Source organism: Diceros bicornis, chromosome X, assembly GCF_020826845.1.
Source record: "Diceros bicornis minor isolate mBicDic1 chromosome X, mDicBic1.mat.cur, whole genome shotgun sequence".
Classification (NCBI taxonomy): Eukaryota; Metazoa; Chordata; class Mammalia; order Perissodactyla; family Rhinocerotidae; genus Diceros; species Diceros bicornis.
The window spans coordinates 105,166,676-105,186,428 of NC_080781.1; the positions used below are offsets into that span (position 1 = coordinate 105,166,676).

The window sequence follows — 19,753 nt, forward strand, 5'->3', positions numbered from 1 at the left end:
TAGTGGGTGGGGCAGACCCTGGGCTAGCAGGCCCCAGGGAGAACTCCAAGGGCTTCTGCCAGCGTCTGTGTCAGCACGCCCACACCAGGCCACCACAATGGCCACCGCCAATGTCCCCGTCCCTGGAGAGGTCTCACCTCTCAGCGAGATGCACTCAGAGCCTATCAGGTGAGTCTCTTTTCCCCAAAGGGCTGTGTACCTTTCTTTCTGTTGATTTTAGGTTGCTTTCTGAAACGGGTGAGTTTGTGGGTGGGCCCTTTAAGAACCAGTTTTAATTTCTTTGTGAACCAGATTTTCTGGGGGTACTCCTCAATGTTTTAGTAGCAAGCAAAGTCAGATATTAGGCCACTCGTCTCAATTGTGTTGGGTCCAAAAAATGCCCACAGCGGGGGTGCTACCAGGCTCAGGGAGGGCTGTGTACCTTTGGGCTGCTCCTGGGCAGCCGTGAAGCGCTGCGGCTTGTGAAGGTGGCGTTTTTTTTCTCTCCAGAAGGGAATTTCTGCCTCTTCCACCTCAATTACAATTGTTGTTTGTTGCAGGAGGTTCTGGTATCCAGTTTTCAGTTCTCTCTCAGGGGTAATTTTTCCAAGAGTAGTTGTAAATTGGCTGTGTCCGTGGGAAGAGGTGAGTTCAGAGTCTGCCTACACCGCCATCTTGACTTCTCTCTCTAGTTTACATTTTCAATTGAGATTTTTTTAAGTTCTATCTAATTTTCTGCATGTATATCTATTTTGTCATTTCTTTATGTTACATAATCTCTGTAATGTACCTCCACTATATTTTACCTATGTGATACCCCAGTGATGCATATCTCAATCACCTTCAACTCTTGCCACCATAGACAACATTGCAGTAAATAGCCTTGGACACGTACCCATTTGTACTTTTGTGAGGGTATGTATCCTGGGTTACACAGTGTATGTACACTTAGTTTGACTAAATAGTTCCATATTGCTTTCTAGAATGGCTTCTTCCACTAACAGTGCATGACAGATCCTGGAGCCCAAGGGTCAGCAAATTTTTTCTGTAAAGGGCCAGATAGTAAGCAATTTGGATTTTGTAGGCCACATAAAGTCTTCATTACATATTCTTCTAGTTCTTTTTTTTTTGTTTATCATCCATCAATAATGTAAAAACCATTCTTATTTTTTTGGCTGTTCAAAAATGGGCAAGGACTTCATTTGTCCCTTGAGTCATCCAGAGGCATGATCTAGCCTCAAATCCCTGCCAACATGTGGCAGCTTATTCACTACTCTAAACTTTGGTCAGTGTAATGGATGTCCACTGAGAGCTCACTGTTTTAAGATCCACTTCTCTAATTATTAATCAGTTAGATCATCTCTTCAATTATTTGTTAATATTTGGATTTCCTCACTAGTAAACCTCCTATTTGAATAATTTGCTCAGTTTTCTATTGTGATTTCTATAGTTTCCTTGAATTTCAGTAGTTTCTTCTATATTGGATATTATCCATTTTAAGTTTTAGGCACTTGAATATCTTTTTCCAATCAGTTATCTGTTCATTAACACTACCCATGATCTCTTTCATTGAACAGAAATACTTAATTTTCATGTATTTTAAGAACTTTGCTATAGTCTGAAGTACAGTCATGTGTCTCATAATGACATTTCGGCCAACGATGGACCGCATATATGACAGTGGTCCCATAAGATTAGTACCATATAACCTAGATGGCATATCTAGATTTGTGTAAGTACAATCTGTGATGTGTGCACAATGAGGAAATTGCCTAACCACGCATTTCTCAGAACATATCCACATCATTAAGCAACTCACAACTATATAAACAGATGGAATGAGCCACCACAAAAGACAGTGAGTTTCTGAACACTGAAGTCTTTCTATAAAGGCTGAATGGTCATTTGACATCAGTGTTATTTTGTAGTGTTTCAAATATTGAGTGGGTATGTGGACTAGACTATTAAGGTCTCTTTTAACCCTGAGATTATTTGGTATGCATGAAGCAATGTGAGAACAATATTTGGAAATCATAGAATTTGGATAGTAGAAGGCATATTCGTGATTCATCTAATCTAGACTTCTCATTTTCTATAGTAAGAAACAGAGGACAGAGCAGTGGGGAGTTCTTGCTCAAATTTCCCAGTTATTTGGTGGCAGAGGCTGGACCAGAATTTCCTGCTTCACAGTCCACTGCACTTTCCATTACCTAAAGATAAATTCTAAATTGAATAGTTAAGCTGTAAACACTGTGTGGTTCCAGAGGTGGGAGGGTGTCGCTGAGGTAGAAAAAGTATGCAGAAAAGGGAATCCACCGTTTTTCCTAAGATAGACTGATTCATGGTAAATGCTAATACTACTTTTATAATGATTCATAATCTATTTAGTTGTCATTTACAGAAATAATTATAAAGTCATTATCAGCATATGTTTCCCTCCTCCAAATTATTGTCTTTCCCACGCACCCCACACACAAATTGTACTATCTCTTCCCTCTAATGCCAGTTCCTAAAGACTACTGTGTCTTTCCAGCTGAGCTAGAACTGTGTAATAAACTGAAACATTGCAGAATCCTTAACATTATGCATTCAAGAGATTTACTAGGGTGGTGTCCAGTTGCCATTGCCTGATATGTATGTCAGAAAATCAGTCCCCTATTACAGTGTTTGGTAACAAAGCCTTTCAAGATCTGTGTCCCATTATCTACTCTAATGAAAAAGCTTTTGAGAAAACATGGATTTGTTTAAAGCCTGTGCCACCCTAGGTAAAATAAGCTTATTTGAGTGAGGTCTTATTTAGATACACCCTGGCACTACTAGAGAAATAGTATCTTTAGACAGCGTTTCGTCTCCTTCCATAGACCTCAGACTTTTTGGGTTTTAGACATTCATAGACCACAAAATAAGATTATGGGATCCTTTCTGTGAGGCTATATCAACAATGCTAAACAACTTTTACACTGTTTACATATGATTTTATAGCATTAGAGATTTTTATATTGGTGGAGGATGAGGGGCAGGGGGTCGATAGGCTGGAAAAGTGTATTTGCAATATTGTAGGATGGCCATAACTATAAGCAGGGTTTATAGGCACATGTATATGTCAGGAGTTCAGTTAAGATGCTCTAGAGTTTTTTTCCTCATTAGGAATATTCCCAGAACTAGCTTGCTTCCTCTTCTGAGAAGCACAGTGGGAGATTTCCCAGTTTCCTCCCAGGCCTTTTCCAAACTTGACAGCTAAATGGAAGGATACAAAGGCCACTTTCACAATCTTCGCTCAGCTGCAATTCTTCCCACTCATCTACCTCTCTCTGCAACGAGTCTAGCACTCCTGTGCAAGAGTATATATTTGATGCAACGTGAGTACTCCGACTCTCCTGACGAGATATTCAAGTGCTGACAAAGTTCAGAGTGACGGAGAACAGTTCTTTATACCATGTGTCCTCATTTCTCAGTGTTGTCTGCCTTTGACTTGGGAACTGGCTGGTATGCTGAAGCTATTTCTGTTGCCCTTTTTCTTTCCCCACATAGAATACTGTTCTGGGGTTGAATAGCTTTCCTCCTCACCCCTTCCCCTAGCACTACACCTGCTTAGATTATATTCTTTCTCTTTGCATGCAGCCTGAGGACACAATTTAAACACCCTCCTTATTTCTCTGCAAGTCAAAACGTATTCCCTACTTGAATAGAGAGGAAATGAGAAAAGGGAGGGTAGGAGAAAATGAGTAGGTCTCTCTTTATTTTACCTTCCTCAGACAGCAAATGGCTTATTTGAGAAATCTTAGCTAAAAAGAAATGCAAATGTGCACTCTGGCATTTCCATACAGTGGCTGAAGAATTCTAACTCAGTTCCATTTCTTTTCCAGAAACTGAAAGAGCTGATGAGTAACCAGCAGTCTCTGCAGTATGGTGAAGTTACACTCCCTTTCCTATGCACAAGCAAATGAACTCTTCAGGGTAGCTCAAACCACTTCCACGCAGCACATGATTGACCTAAAGCACCTCATTCTAGTCTCCTCAAGGAGAGGGGGCGCCAACCTGCCACAGTCTCCCATATTTGTTTTTAGGTTTTCAACTCCCAGTTCCAGCTCACCACAAGTGTAGGTGAAGCCTAGATAAATATTGAGATGATGACCAGGGCTACAGTAAACAAGTGCTTCAAGAAAGGCAAAATAAGATATCAAGAGATAACATAATCTCTTGTTGTTACTATAATGAATTGAGATAATATGTTAATTAGATGAATACTAAAATCTTACTTGTGCCAAACGTGACTCCTGCAGGTTATCTCTCAAGGTACTTTTTTTTCTATAACCTTAGGGAAAAACTAGAGATGAGAAGACAACACATTTATTGAAGTACAATGTGTGTGATGACTAGAAATACTGAATAAAAGGTGATTCCTATCGCTTGTGGTAAGATATTAAATTTGTATAATAAACTTCTAAAAGTGTGATTCTTCCCATCATTCCTAGTAAGAATAAATACTATTGTTCTGCTAGTTTATGATGATTTTCTTATCAGTATCCAACTCAGGCAGAAATCTCATGTTTCACTACTGGGCTTCCTCTCACTGTGAGAACTACTATGTACTTGGCTGACCATATTGGCCTTGTTTTGCATACTCATTCATGGATGTAAGAGCCATTCTTTCTATATTGGAAAAGCTAAAAGAGTATCAGGTGTAGTATCAATTGACTATTGGGTGAATTGACCTAGCTCTCAGTATTAGGAGTCCTTCATCACCTATAAGTCTCCTTCTGCCAAAGAAAATAATTTTTTTTCTGGCTGTGAAGACAGTGAAGAGATAAATGGTATGAGGAGTCATCATTAGGGCTACTTTTCATGGTGATATTAAGTAGAATCATGAACAACCAGGAAAAACCCATCAAATCTTGCTTTAGTGCCTTTCTTCATGAAGGTAATGCAATTCCCAGGTCAGGATTGGTCAGCGGTGAAAACTGGAGTTTCAATACCCCGTTGGGTATTTCATGGTAAGTAGCATAGAAGTGGTGACTTTCTTCCCCTTTATGCAATTCAAATGAAGCCTTAAAATTGTATTCTCTCCTTTTCTATTCCAGTGAGTTAATGCTGTGCTTGGGATTCATTAAGTCCAAGGTTGACATTTCCACTGACCACAGGCCGGACTTCGGTCTAGAGATATTATCCTGCAATGCAGTACACATTGCTATCTGCTCCTGGTGGAGGAAAAACAAACTGCAAATATTTTACTCAGACAGACCATTAAGTGCTGAGGATATTTATGGTTACAAAAAGCTAGGTGACATATACATTCTGGTGCTTGGCATTGTAATTGTAACGCAGTACAAATCAATAAGTATTTATTGGGTACTTATGTGTCTTGTATTGTAATCATGGCTTTTTCTTTACGTAATGCTTGATACAGCCAGAATAGATACAAGAGATTTCTGGGTAGAATTTCTTCTTCCAAAATCTTTCCTCCTTTAGCCTATTATTCTACTATTGGATCTTAAAGTATGTTGGTTTTCAGATTCTCTGAGGGTAATCAAGAGGCCCCTGGATATGGCAATTAGAGCAAGCATCTTAGCTGCGGTTGGTAGGAAACAAAAGTCAGAGTTGGGATTGGGATCAATATTGGAGATTGAGAGCAAGAGTTGTAGTTTGACAGAGAAGATGCACACTAAATGAGAAGGGAGAGGAAGAGGAGGCAACCACTGAGTAGCCTTCTCTGCCTCTTAGTTTTGCTAATCATTTGCCTACAGAAGCTTTATATAAATTGGTATGATGTTGAGTTGAGGCATAAACTTCCAGAAAGAGGCAGATCCGGTTATGTCCTAATTGAGGCAAAAAAATTTACATTTTACTGTCAAACACTTGTTTTATTATCCATGTTACTACTTTTCCCTTTTAACATGATGGAAAGTTCAGAATATAGTAAATTCTTGAAATGTTGCTTTGGAAAATTAGAATGCCAAATAATTCAGAGGCACAATTAATAGAAATATTTATAGCACAACGATTGAATGCTCTCAACTCGTCTGTCCCTTTTGCTTCTCTGTCCTTCAGGTAAGTCTTTGAATAAGTTGGAACACTGCAATTGCATGCAGATTTTATTCTTCAGTGAGGAAAATTGGCCCTGAGCTAACATCTGTGCCAATCTTCCCCTATTTTGTATATGGGTCACTGTCACAGCATGGCTTGATGAGTGGTGTAGGTCTGTGCCTGGGATCTGAACCTGCACACTCTGGGCCGACGAAGCAGAGCATGCCAAACTTAACCACTATGCCACTGGGCTGGCCCCGCATGCAGATTTTAAAGACACTGGTTCATAATTCAGTAGCGCTCACTGTTTTTAAACACCAAGTCTCCACTACTAATTTTCTTCACAGAGAATTCATTCCCATATTTGCCATTCACAGAAAAGGCACAAGATGGCCTCTGTTGCAGTGAGTTTCATGAAGAAATGATAGAAAATATTAAGGAGAAAAATTATCTTATGGGTTTTATTTGTACCAGTCTATCTGTCTGCCTGAACTCTAACAGTTGAGAACTCCAGAAAGGAAGTTTGTGGAGGGAGAAAGACTTGAAATAGAAATGATTTTTTGCAGCATACAATGTAACCAGAGTCTTGGGAAATTGAGAGTAGGAGTAGAGAGGATCAGATAGCATATTCCTGTGTCTTATGGTTGGCTTAGGGTGGAACCAGTATTTAAGTATTTCATAAGAGCATGCCACCACCTTCTGCGATGATGGTGCACTGACAGTGAGAGCCTCATTACTTACCCTGAGTTGGTAAGTAGACTAGCAATACTGTAGTGTAAGGCTCCACCCTAAACCATTCAAAGTGGCTTGAAAATATACATTGGCTGATATTTGAAAGTGGACTGGAATCATAACTTGATTATTTGTTTTTAAAGAAAACTATGTCGCTTGCTTGAGTAACTATTTTTTCACTTAATAATGCTTTATTCAGTCTTTCTGTATAATGGAGCCTAGTCACTCTTCTCTAATTTTAGAAGGACTAATCTTTATATGCAGCAATCATTATTTTTGGTGTTTCTATGAACGTGCCTGTATAATAATGCTTGTACTTTTTAAGATTTGTTATCAATGTTTTACATCCCAGAACTGCTATTTGTATTCTAATTTTATAATATGAAATACTCAGGATAATGAACTCTTGGGAACACTGTGCAATATGTATTTTAAGAGACATTTATATCCTATTTATTCTCATAGCTTCTATAAGAAAGTGCTTGTTATGCAGAAATAATCAGCATACCTTATAAATATGAATACTTGGAAAGATCCCCAGGGTCTTCCTCATTTGCATTGTTTGATAACCACCTTCTTATTGTTGATAGTTTAAGGACAGTGTTCTTTGAGTGATGTTCTCAAGGTTTTGTTTCCTCCACTTTAAAATTTAGCAGATAGTCCAGAGAATTAGTCAAGAAACATGTATTGAGCAAATATTACATGAGAGAAACAAAGGATGGGTACACTTTTAGTAATAAGGAGGGAAGAAGCTTTTGAATTGGGAATGAATAGTACAAATGGAAGAGACAGCATACAGGATATGTTGTGCATCAGTGTTTGATTGAAATGGATGAAGGTTTTCATAAAGGATAGAAATTGGAGAATGACTTGAAGGTCAAAATCAGATTGTAAAAAGGCTTGAGTGTTGAACTAAGCAAACTTTTTTATCCTATAGGCAGTGGGAAGCCATAGAATACTATCAGTAATTCACTTTCTTTCAGGGATGAAACATTTCAACCTTCCATTAGCTATTATTTAATATGGAATGCAAACATTTATTTGGAAGCGCAAAAGTAGTTTAACTATTATCATGACAGCCCATGGTGATATATAACATTAAATGTTCTCTATATGAAATCACATATGAAGAATGAAGTTGATTCATGTTTCTACTTTCTTTATACTTGGGAGTGGTAGTGAATGTGTGATCTCGATCTTTAGGGAGTGATGCTACTCATCATCATTAACTAACCTTTGTTAAATTCCAGCAATGCGGCAAGGGAAGTGTAAAACATACAACTTGGCAAGACAGTTTTTGGCATGGTTGATAATAATTGGAGGAATTTCAAGGTAAATTATAAACCTGTTAATTTCTTTGGGTTTTTTCTTTGGTCAGAATCATAAAATGTACTTGTATCTGAGTGAGATTCAGAGCTTTTTGAAGGCAGAGGCTATGACATATTTCCCCTACCATTGCCAACATCCAGCACATAATTATATGCCTGGTACATATTTAAGAGCTAAAAAAGAACTTATTGAATGAATGGTATTCTGAACTTTTGTGATCCTCTCCAATATGATTTCACCACCTTTCCACTTCAGTCACCCACTGGCACTTGTACATTGTTATCATTCAAATTCATCCACTCTTACAAACAAATACAGAGTCAGAGATTGGATTGGTGGTTACCAGAGGGGAAGGAGGAGAGAGGACGGGGAAAGGGATAATTAGGCACATGTGTGTGGTGATGGATTGTAACTAGTCTTTGGGTGGTGAACTTGAGAACATGATGTAATCTATGCAGAAAGAGAAGTATAATGATGTACGCCTGAAATGTATACTATGTTATAAACCAATGTTACCACAATAAAAATTTTTTTTAAAAATTAAATAAATAAAAAATAAAATAAAAAGACTAGGTAACCTGGCAGTTAATGTAACACATGATCCTGGAATGGATCCTGGCCAAGAAAGGAGACATTAGCAGGAAAATTGGTGGTATTTGAATAATATCTTCAGTTTAGATAAAAAAATTGTATCAGTGCTATTTTTGTGACTGACAATTGTACTTTGATTGTGTAAGATATTAACACTTGCAAAATCTGGATAAAAGGTACACAAGAATTATTTTTATTATTTTTGCAACATTTGTGAAAGTCTGAAATTATTTCAAAATGAAATTTTAAAATTGTAAAGCAAAAAATTTTTTAAAAACTCTTTCACCCATAATATTATATTATTATTATATTACTTATTTCATCCCTCAGCCTCACTCTGATGTATACCCTCATCGTGATCTTTTATCTCTTGATCTCACGGTATTTTCCACATCTATTAGAACAGTTTCTGATCTCATTGACTTCCCTACCCAGCCTGTAAAAACAAAGTTAATGTTTTAATTGATATCCTTGTGTAGTTCCTGGAATGGGCCAGACTTTTGACCTTTCACGATTACAGTCATGCCAATCCACAAACTTGGGTCACTGAGTTCTCACCTTCTCTTCTTAGGATGCTAGGAGCTGTTAGGGAATTAACAAAACTGTCTGGCAAAGTCTACCACTCACTACCTTTAGCTGAAGCTCTCCCAAATGCTTTGCAATCCTTTTGTTTATATCTCATTGACTTCCACGTACATTCTACTTACTCTTTCTGCAATGCTCAAACACCTTTAATCCTGCTACATAGAGATAACCACAGTTAACATTAGGGGGTACATTCTGTTAATGTGTGTTGAAAGAGAATAACTTGATAGTTGACATTTTCAAAATGAGTTTAGCGTCAACTCCACATACTCTTTGTAACTTGATTTTCTCATTAATATAACTTGAGAATTTCCAATATTATCAAATATTACTGAGGACAGTAATTTTTAATTCTTACAATATATTTCATGTCACAAATACTGTTGCAGTGAATATGTACACATTTATAATACTTACCTTGCATAAATTCTTAGTAATGGAATACCTAGAATAAAGGAAATATTCATTTTTAAGGCTTAATAATCCATGTTGCCAAATTCTCTTTTATAAGTTTGAAAAAATTTGCATTCTTGCCAGCAATGTAGGAACATGCCTATATCAGAGCAAATACATTATGTTTTATTTTAACTTTCTCAATTTAAATAATGAACAACAACAATAATTGCGATGATATTAAACATTCATTTTGCATTTCTTTGGTTGAAAATTTATTTTATATTTATTGGCTATTTGTTTTTCTATTTTACCTTTCTTTCCTTTCAACCTTTTTTTCTTGCCTAAAATTGCCTTTTATGTCTATAATTTATTTTGAGGGGGCTTAGGTGTAGTATGAGATGAGGAATATTCCAATTTTTAATATGTTTAATATATATTTAGTATTAAAGATAGTAACTTTTAGTGTACCATATACAGAATAAATATCTCTCCAAGCTTATTATTTTCCTTTAAATTTGAGTTTATGGTTTTTAGTATAAAATCTTTAATGTTAGCATAGCTTTTTTTTTCTTTTTTTATTATTATTATTTTTTTAATTTTTTGTTTATTGGAGTAACATTGGTTTTATTCCACTGCTGGGTATTTATCCAAAAAACTTGAAAACACCAATGCATAAAGATACATGCACCCCTGTGTTCATTGCAGCGTTATTCACAATAGCCAAGATTTGGAAGCAACCTAAGTGCCCATCAAGGGACAAATGGATAAAGAAGATGTGGTATATATACACAATGGAATACTACTCAGCCATAAGAAACGATGAAATCCAGCCATTTGCGACAACATGGATGGACATTGAGGGTATTATGCAAAATGAAATAAGTAAGAGGGAGAAGGTCAAATACCGTATGATTTCCTTTATTTAGTAGTAGATAATAACAACAATAAACAAACACATAGAGACAGAGATTGGATTGGTGGTTACCAGAGAGGAAGAGGGGAGGGAGGAGGGCGAAAGGGATAATTCGGCACATGTGTGTGGTGATGGGTCGTAATTAGTATTTGGGTGGTGAACATGATGTAATCTATGCAGAAATAGAAGTATAATGATTTACACCTGAAACTTATACAATGTTATATTTTGTGGTTTGTCTCTTTCACTTATACTTTTATATGTATCTGAAATGAATACTTATGAATTGATATGAAACAAAATGCATAATTGTATTTTTACAAATACTTAAATATTTTTTCTCCACTGACTTAAAAAGATACTATTGAATGAACTAACTTTGATAAGTTTATAAATTTTTATTTGTTTCATAGATTTTTCTTTTTCTAGTCTCATGCCATCAGCAGACTGTTTAAATTATTATTTTTTACATACTTTAATATCGTATAGTGCAAGTCTCCACTCAGTATTTTTTTAAGTCTTTGGCAAGTCTTACATATGTATTTCTCCACTGAAACATTTAGAATTATTTTGAAAAGCCAAAAAAAATGTGTCTGTTTTCTTAACATTAACATGTTAATTTTGGAAAAAGTTCCATAGGTACATTATAATGCCATCTCCTTCAGGAAAATTATGTCTTCCATTAATTCTGTCTCATTTTATGTGACTCCAAGTTTTGTCGTTTCTTCCACATTGGCTCTGTTGAGTTTAATACTAAAGATTTACTTTCTTTCTACTTTGAAATTTGTTAATGATTTTGAGAAATTATCTCCAATTTCTCCTTTAAATGCTTTTATGAATGGCGATTAAATTTTCAATTTTACAAATTGCATTTCAAGCTTCTATCAAAATCATATTTGATGAATTATGTTAATAGATTACCTTATATTGAACCTTCCTGTTGAACTTTCTCTTCATGCCTTGACTAAATCTGGTCTTGGTACAATAAAACTTTTAAAATTATTTTTATTTTATTTTAATTTTTTAAAGTTAGATTTATTAAGGTAAAATTTACATACATTAAAATTCATCATTTTAGTGGCACAGTTCCAGGATTTTTAAAAATACAGACATCCATATAATCACAGCCAACATAAAAATATAGAACTTGGCCGGCACACCAAAAAGTTCTTTCTTGTGTTTTGGAGTCAATCACCTTCCCCGACTCCCAACGTCTGACAACCATTGATCTATATTCTTTCCCTATAGTTTTTGACTTTTCCAGAATGTCATATAAATAGAACCATAAAGTATATAGCTTTCTAGTTTGGCATCTTTCACTTAGCATATTGCATTTGAGATTCTTGCTGTTGCATGGAACCTTTCTGATTGGTTATTGATTGTATGGATGTACACGATTTGTTTATCCATTAACAAGTTGATGGACATTTGGATAATGTCCCAATGTTTGCATTGTAAATAAAGCAACTATAAACATTTCTGTACAGGTTTATGTGGGCTTGTACTTTCATTTCTCTTGGATAAATACTTATGAATGGGATTTCTGACTCACGTGATAAGTAAAGGTTTGACTTTATAGGAGATTGCCAAGCTCCCAAAGTGGCTGTAATATTTTGCGTTTTCCACAAAAATGGATGAAAATTCCAATTGCTTTACATCCTTACCAGCGCTTTATAGTGTCAGAAATTTTTCTTTTTTAATATATTTTAGCCATTCTAATATGTGTGTAAATGTACCTCATTTTATTTTTAATAGCCTTATTGAGATATAATTCACATATCATGCAATTCCTCCATTTAAGTGTAAAATTCAATGATTTTTAGTATTTTCACAGATATGTGCAACCACCACCACAGAGTCAATTTTAGAAGATTTTTATCACCTCAAAAAGAAACCCTAAACTCTCTAACTAACAATCCCCTTTCTCCTCATCCCATGCTCATAGCCTTAAACACTCCCGATCTGCTTTCTGGCTCTATGGGTCTCTCTATTCTGGACTTTCATATCAACAAAATATTATATTATGTGGTCTTTTGTGACTGACATCTTTCACCTAAAATAGTGTTTTTCAGGTTCATTCATGTGTAGCATATATCAGTACTTCAATCCTTTTTATGGCTGACTAATATTCCATTGTATGGATTCTACATTTTGTTTATCCATTTGCTCATTGATAGCCATTTGGATCACTTCCACTTTTTGGCTGTTACGAATAATGCTGCTATAAACATTCACGTACAAGCTTTTGTGTGGACATATGTTCTAATTTCTCTTAGGTTCAAATTTCTTTTAATAGACATTATTTTTAGACCAGTTTTATATTCTTAGCAGAATTGAGCAGAAAGTACAGAGAGTTTCCATATATCCTCTACCTCTACACATGCATAGCCTCTCCTATCGTTAACATCCTGCATCAAAATAATACATTTGTTACAATTAATGAACCTGTATTGACACATCATTAATCACCCAAAGTCCATAATTTACATTAAGGTTCACTGTTGGTTTTGTACATTCTATAGTATTTGACAAATGTATAATGACGTGTATCCACAATTACAGTATTATATAGAATAGTTTCACTGCCCTAAAAATCCCCTGTTCTCTTCCTATTCATCTCCACCCCCTAACCTTGGCAATCACTGATGTTTTACTGTCTCCATAGTTTTGCCTTTTCCAGAATGGCATATATTTGTAAGCATATAGTATGTAGCCTTTTTAGACTAGCTTCTTTCACTTAGTAATATGCATTTAAGGTTTCTCCATGTCTTTTCATGCTGGCATCTATATTTATCTTCATGTTTATAATTTTGAGTGTGCCTTACTTTTTTTCCTGTAGATTCACATTTCCTTCTGGTGTCGTTTTCCATTATCATATAGAATGTCCTTTGGTGTTTTTTGTAGCTTATGACTCCTTGTGACAAAATCAATTTTCGTTTACCTGAAAATATCTTCATTTCTCCTTCATTTCTGAAAGATATTATCACTGGATATAGGATTCTCTTTCATAACTTGTTTTTCCAGCATTTGAAAGATGTCATAGATGTCATTATATTTTCATTAACCTCCACTGTATCTGCTGGGAATTCAACTGTTCTTTTTATTATTTTTTCTTCGGGATACCTTTAAGATCTTCTATTATCTTTCTATTTAAATATTTTGAGTATGATCTTTTCTTTGTGTCTACATGCATTGAGCTTTTAAAATCTCTAAGTTGACATGTAAGTTTTCTGTAACGATATGCAAATTTTCTTTTTTGGAAAAGTTTTGGCAATATTTTCTTCAAATATTTTCTGTCTCTGTCTCATTCTACTTTCTTTCTGGGACTACAAAACACATATATTAGGTTGCTTAATATTGTCCCATAAGTCACTGAGGCTCTGTTCATATTTTTCTCTCTATTCTTCAGGTTAGGTAATTTCTATTGATATATCTTGAAGTTTATTGATTCCTTATTTTACTATCTCTAATCTGCTATTAAGCTCATCCAGTAAATTTTTTATTTCAGTTACTCAGTTCTAAAATTCCCATTTAGTTCATTTTTACAATTTTACTTTATGCTGATATTCCCCATCTGTTCATATATCATGATCGTAATTTCCTTACAGTGCTAGAACATATGTTAACTCTTTTTAATATCCTTGTCTACTAATTTCAACATCTTTATCATCTTATGGTTGGTTTTATTGACTTTTTTCTTACTATAATTCACATTTTTTTCCTTTGTTGTATGTCTTATAATTTTTTTTTTAATTTTATGGTGGACACGGTAGGTTATGCATTGTAAAACTGTGGACTCAGCTATGTTCCTTGGAAGAGGGATGTTTTTCGTTTTACAAACAATTGTCTTGGCTGTACTCAAATCTCTAAGTCTGTCTCTCCTGTGGTGGCTACCAGATAAAATTGCCATTCAGTTTATTTGTCTTCAAGACTTGTTTTGGCCAGGACTCTTGGAGCCTTCTCTGCACATATGTCCTTTGGTGGTTATCCAAGTTTTGGGCAGGGTCCACACACTGATTTGGGGACTCACCCCTCTGTATCTCCCTTCTTTCCAGGATGTGTCATCTTAATTTTCTAGCTATTTTGCCATCACTAAACCCTTCCTCTAACATCTCAAGACAGTAAGAGTGAGGTTTTCTGCTACAGTATGCCACATGGTTCAGGAAGTGCCCTTAGGCAAAATGGTGCAAAGATCCAAATATCATTAAATGTAGTTCCTGTCTTTCAGTAGTTGATTTCTCTTCAGTTTCTGCCTGCTTTTTGTTGCTTCCCACTGTATTCAAATAGTGGTATAAAATTGTTTTTGGTCTTTTTGTCTATATTTTATAATTTTTGTCTTTTGGAGGGTTAGTATAACTAAAGTTCTATGCCATTAATGGAAGCTGGGATTCTTGTACATAGTTTTAAATTTCCTCTCTCATACCTTCATTTCTAAGAAGTTTTCTATGAATATTTTCCAAATCTGTTGGTCTTTTTTATCACTTGTGCTTTACTCGTATGTTTTAATTCTTTGTTTCATTTCTTGAATTATTTTACACACAGTTATTTTATATTATGTTTCTGACATTAATATTTAGGTTCTTTCTCGATCTATTTCTGATGTTGGTTTTACTCATGGTGCCTTGTTTCCTTGTGTGATTTATTATTTTTGATTGAAGCTCAGAATTGTTAGAACATGTAAAAAATTTTTGATGCCTGGGAAGGAAAGTAGTCCATAATACCTACCATCTTTCCTTCGTGAGCACCTATGGAAGTTTATTCCTCTGTTACTGAACTGATGGCATTTCACTGTATAGTTGTTTACATATGTGTTTCATTTAGGATTGAGATTGCATGCACAGGACAGAAAACTCAAAATTAAAGTGGCTTAAACAATATGAGATCCTATTTCTCACCACATAAAAGCAGTTTAGAGAAAGATAGTCCAGGTCTATTATGTGACTCCACAGCATCAGAAAAATGGCCTCATTCAATATCATTCTCCAACAATCTTTAGTCTGTGTCTTCCATAGTATTGTTTAGGGTAGTTGCTTCAGCTCTAGCCATCATATCTGCATTCCAGAAATCAAGAATGAAGAAGAAATAAAGAGAGAGCATGTTGCTTCTGTTTACATTCACTCTCTCGATGGCTCCTAGGACACTTAGTTTGTGTCATTGGCCAAAACTCATTAATGTGGGCACCCTTGCCTCAAAGGAGACTCAGAAATGCAGTTTTGATTCTTGGGGATGAGATGCCCAGCTAAGAATTCGAGTTTTATTTCTAAATACAATGGATGTGATCTATATTTGGAGAAAATTAACAGTGCCTGTCACAATGTCTCACCTATACTAGTATATAATCATTTTATTGAGTAAAAGGATATCTTAATAATTTTATACAACATAGGAGCTAGTTTTCAATGTTTCCCATTTAAGATGTGATCAATAACTTTTTGCTGAATGGATGGCCGAAGATTTTTTTAGTTTTCAGAGTCACTTAAGTTTTTCTGTCACTCCTAGTAATTTTGTATGACTCAGCTTAAAATGGTTAGTTATGAGAAATTATTATATGTTATTAATGTAGTATTTTCATGTTTCAATGTTGATCATAGGTGAATTGAGTAGTTTGAGTTGAAATTTAGCTTCCAAATGACTCTATCAGTTATCTATTCATCTATAAGAATAGACTTCTTAAATTATCTTCATTAGAATAAATTTGATTTTGCTATTATATATACACAAAATGGAAGGCTTTCTGCTTTGCAGTGGCAAGCACTTGCACGTGAATTTCTGGTACTATGTTACAGTGTTGCCACTGGTGATCTAAATCAACATTCATAGATGATTGAATTTATAATGACTTTTATTAGGTACTACTCAAAGTATTACTATGAATCTCATAACGAGTGATAATCTGGTATTCCATAAATATAAAATGAAGCACAGAAAGCACAGCTGTCTTAGCCAAGGTAACACATCAGCAGGAAATATTGAACGGGAATATCAAAAGAATCAGTTTCCGAGTTCATCATCAGAGTGCAGAAGCTTTAGATTAGGGCCTGCTAATGTCATCTAAAACACTTAAGAATTTTTGGTTCCTTGCATAGGGTTAAGCAGATAGATCCTTGGCTCTCATTACCCTAATTTTGACGTTCTTTTATGACCTTAATTAATCCCATTTGATTGTCTTTTTCCCACATCCTACATACTTCCCCCAATTCCTTATGACCCCTCACAGAAGAAACACACCAAGATGCTAAGTGGATCTTTCTGGTTCATGTATTTTCCTACAGCTATGACAGGGATTGGTGACAGGCTAAATCTAATAAACTAATCTTTGCTGTATCAGAAATGTAAATTTTTAAATGATATTAAATAATAAATGTCTTGAGAAGATACTCTGACACTTCTGATGAATAAGTTTTCTGTCTGCTCCAAAACATACCAATGGAAACGAAAATATAATAAAATAAAACAGTACAAAAAATAAGATAAACATCTTTATGAACCAGAAATATACAGAGTGAAGAACAGGGCTAATTGTGCTTAATTGCTAGTCTCCAGGCCCAGATGAAGGCAGAGGTAGCTGAGCGATCATCTCCTATGGGTTAAAGTAGGCTACAAGTCCTCCACTCAAGGTATGAGTCCAGAGCCAGGCTCACTGCCTAAGACCAAAGGTTAGGAAGGTTATCCCTACTCATGAATGGATGTTGGACTAAGTTATTTCTGGACACTGCCAGGAGTTATAATGCTTATATGAAGTTTGGTTCCTAGAGGAACAGGTGGACACAGGCATAAATTCATGATCAGTAGATTAGCCAAAATACCTGCTGGATTGGTCCCTGGATCAGCAGTTCTCCATGTATAGTCTTGGGTTAGGAGTACCAGGTGGAGGCAACTCCAAGGCCTCTAGGCAAGAAGAGAGTTAGGAGAGATGGTAAGAAAAGGAAAGAGAGTTGTTAATTAAAATTAGTATGAAAATCTAGGCTTGAAAAGATGAAAAATATCTAAATTAAGAAAGGCAGATAAAAAAATAAAAAATCAGAGGATGATTTCATTCCAGGTTACACTACAATAGGAGAATAATCTGAAGACTTTAAAATAAGTGTGTTCAAAAGCTGGAGGTATCACACTCCCTGATTTCAAAATATACTACAAAGCTATAGTAACCAAAACAGCTTGGTACTGGCACAAAAACACACACACAGATCAATGAAATAGAATCAAAAGCCCAGAAATAAACCCACACATCTATGGACAGCTAATCTTTGACAAAGGAGCCAAGAACATACAATGGAGAAAAAACAGTCTCTTCAACAAATGGTGTTGGGAAAACTGGATAGCCACATGCAAAAAAATGAAAGTAGACCCTTACCTTACACCATACACAAAAATTAACTCCAAATGGATTAAAGACTTGAATGTAAGACCTGAAACTATGAAACTTCTAGAAGAAAACATAGGCAGTACGCTCTTTGACATCGGTCTTAGCAACATATTTTCAAGCACCATGTCTGAACGGGCAAGGCAAACAATAGAAAAAATAAACAAATGGGATTACATCAAACTAAAAAGCTTCTGCACAGCAAATGAAACCATCAACAAAACGAAAAGACAACCTAACAATTAGGAGAAGATATTTGCAAACCATACATCTGATAAGGGCTTAATCTCCAAAATATATAAAGAACTCATGCATCTCAACAACAAAAAAAACTAACAACCCAATTAAAAAATGGGCAAAAGACCTGAACAGACATTTCCCCAAAGAAAATATACAGATGACCAACAGACACATGAAAAGATGTTCAAAATCATTAACTATCGGGGAAATGCAAACCAAAACTACAATGAGATATCACCTCACGCCCGTCAGAATGGCTGTAATTAACAAGACAGGAAACAACAAATGTTGGAGAGGATGTGGAGAGAAGGGAACTCTCATACACTGCTGGTGGGAGTGCAAACTGGTGCAGCCACTATGGAAAACAGTATGGAGATTCCTCAAAAAATCAAGGATAGAACTGCCGTATGATCCAGCTATTCCAATGCTGGGTATTTATCAAAAGAACTTGAAAACACCAATGCGTAAAGATACATGCACCCCTGTGTTCATTGCAGCATTATTTACAATAGCTAAGACTTGAAAGCAACCTAAGTGCCCATCAAGGGACGAATGGATAAAGAAGATGTGGTATATATACACAATGGAATACTACTCAGCCATAAGAAACGATGAAATCCAGCCATTTGTGACAACATGGATGGAAATTGAGGGTATTATGCAAAGTGAAATAAGTCAGAGGGAGAAGGTCAAATACCGTATGATTTCCTTCATTAAGTAGTAGATAATAGCAACAATAAACAAACACATAGAGACAGAGATTGGATTGGTGGTTACCAGAGGGGAAGGGGGGAGGGAGGAGAGTGAAAGGGATAATTCTGCACATGTGTGTGGTGATGGGTTGTAATTAGTATTTGGGTGGTGAACATGATGTAATCTATGCAGAAATAGAAGTATAATGATGTACACCTGAAATTTATACACTGTTATAAACCAATGTTACTGCAATAAACAAAAAATTAAAAATAAATAAATATTAAAATAAGTGTGTTCAGTATCCTCAAAGAAATAACTGATGAAAGAAAAAATAGAAAAAGAAAAATTATGAAAAAATCAGATATTAAGGAAGAAAGAAGAAACATGTAAAATATTTAGGTAATCAGAAAAGTAAAACTCTTTTTCTCTATTTCTCTTTGTCTCTCTCTGTCTGTTTCTGTCTCTCTTTCTGTATATATATGTATATGTACACATACTAAAGCAATAAACAAAATAGTAATAAATAATACTAAAGAAATACACTGAACATAAAGTTAGGGAAATAAAATTGAGAACGGATGTTGATTTAAAAATATAAATTGAGGATTCCCTTTTCTCCACATCCTCACTAACACTTGTTATTTGTTGTCTTGTTAATAGCCATTCTGACAGATGTGAGGTGATATTTCATTGTAGTTTTGATTTGCATTTCTCTGAAGATTAGTGATGTTGAGCATCTTTTGATGTATCTGTTGGCCATCTGCATGTCTTTGGAAAAATGTCTATTCAGGTCCTCTGCCCATTTTTAAATAGGATTTTTTTTTTAAATATTGAGTTGTATGAGTTCTTTATACATTTTGGATATTAACCCCTTATCGGATATATCATTTGCAAATATCTTCTCC

At 35.3% G+C, this 19,753-nt stretch overlaps 1 long non-coding RNA gene across 2 annotated transcripts; it reads left to right on the forward strand.

Moving 5' to 3' along the window:
* Positions 1-545: 545 nt before the first annotated feature.
* LOC131401341 (uncharacterized) lies at positions 546-10,495 on the forward strand. 2 transcript variants are annotated; one of them, XR_009217645.1, is made up of 4 exons: positions 546-624; positions 3,846-4,973; positions 7,986-8,067; positions 10,342-10,495. It is a non-coding gene; the product is annotated as an uncharacterized LOC131401341 (long non-coding RNA). The 2 variants fall into 2 exon arrangements; XR_009217644.1 differs by lacking the exon at positions 546-624 and having other exon boundaries at positions 3,678-4,973.
* The last annotated feature ends 9,258 nt before the right edge of the window (positions 10,496-19,753 follow it).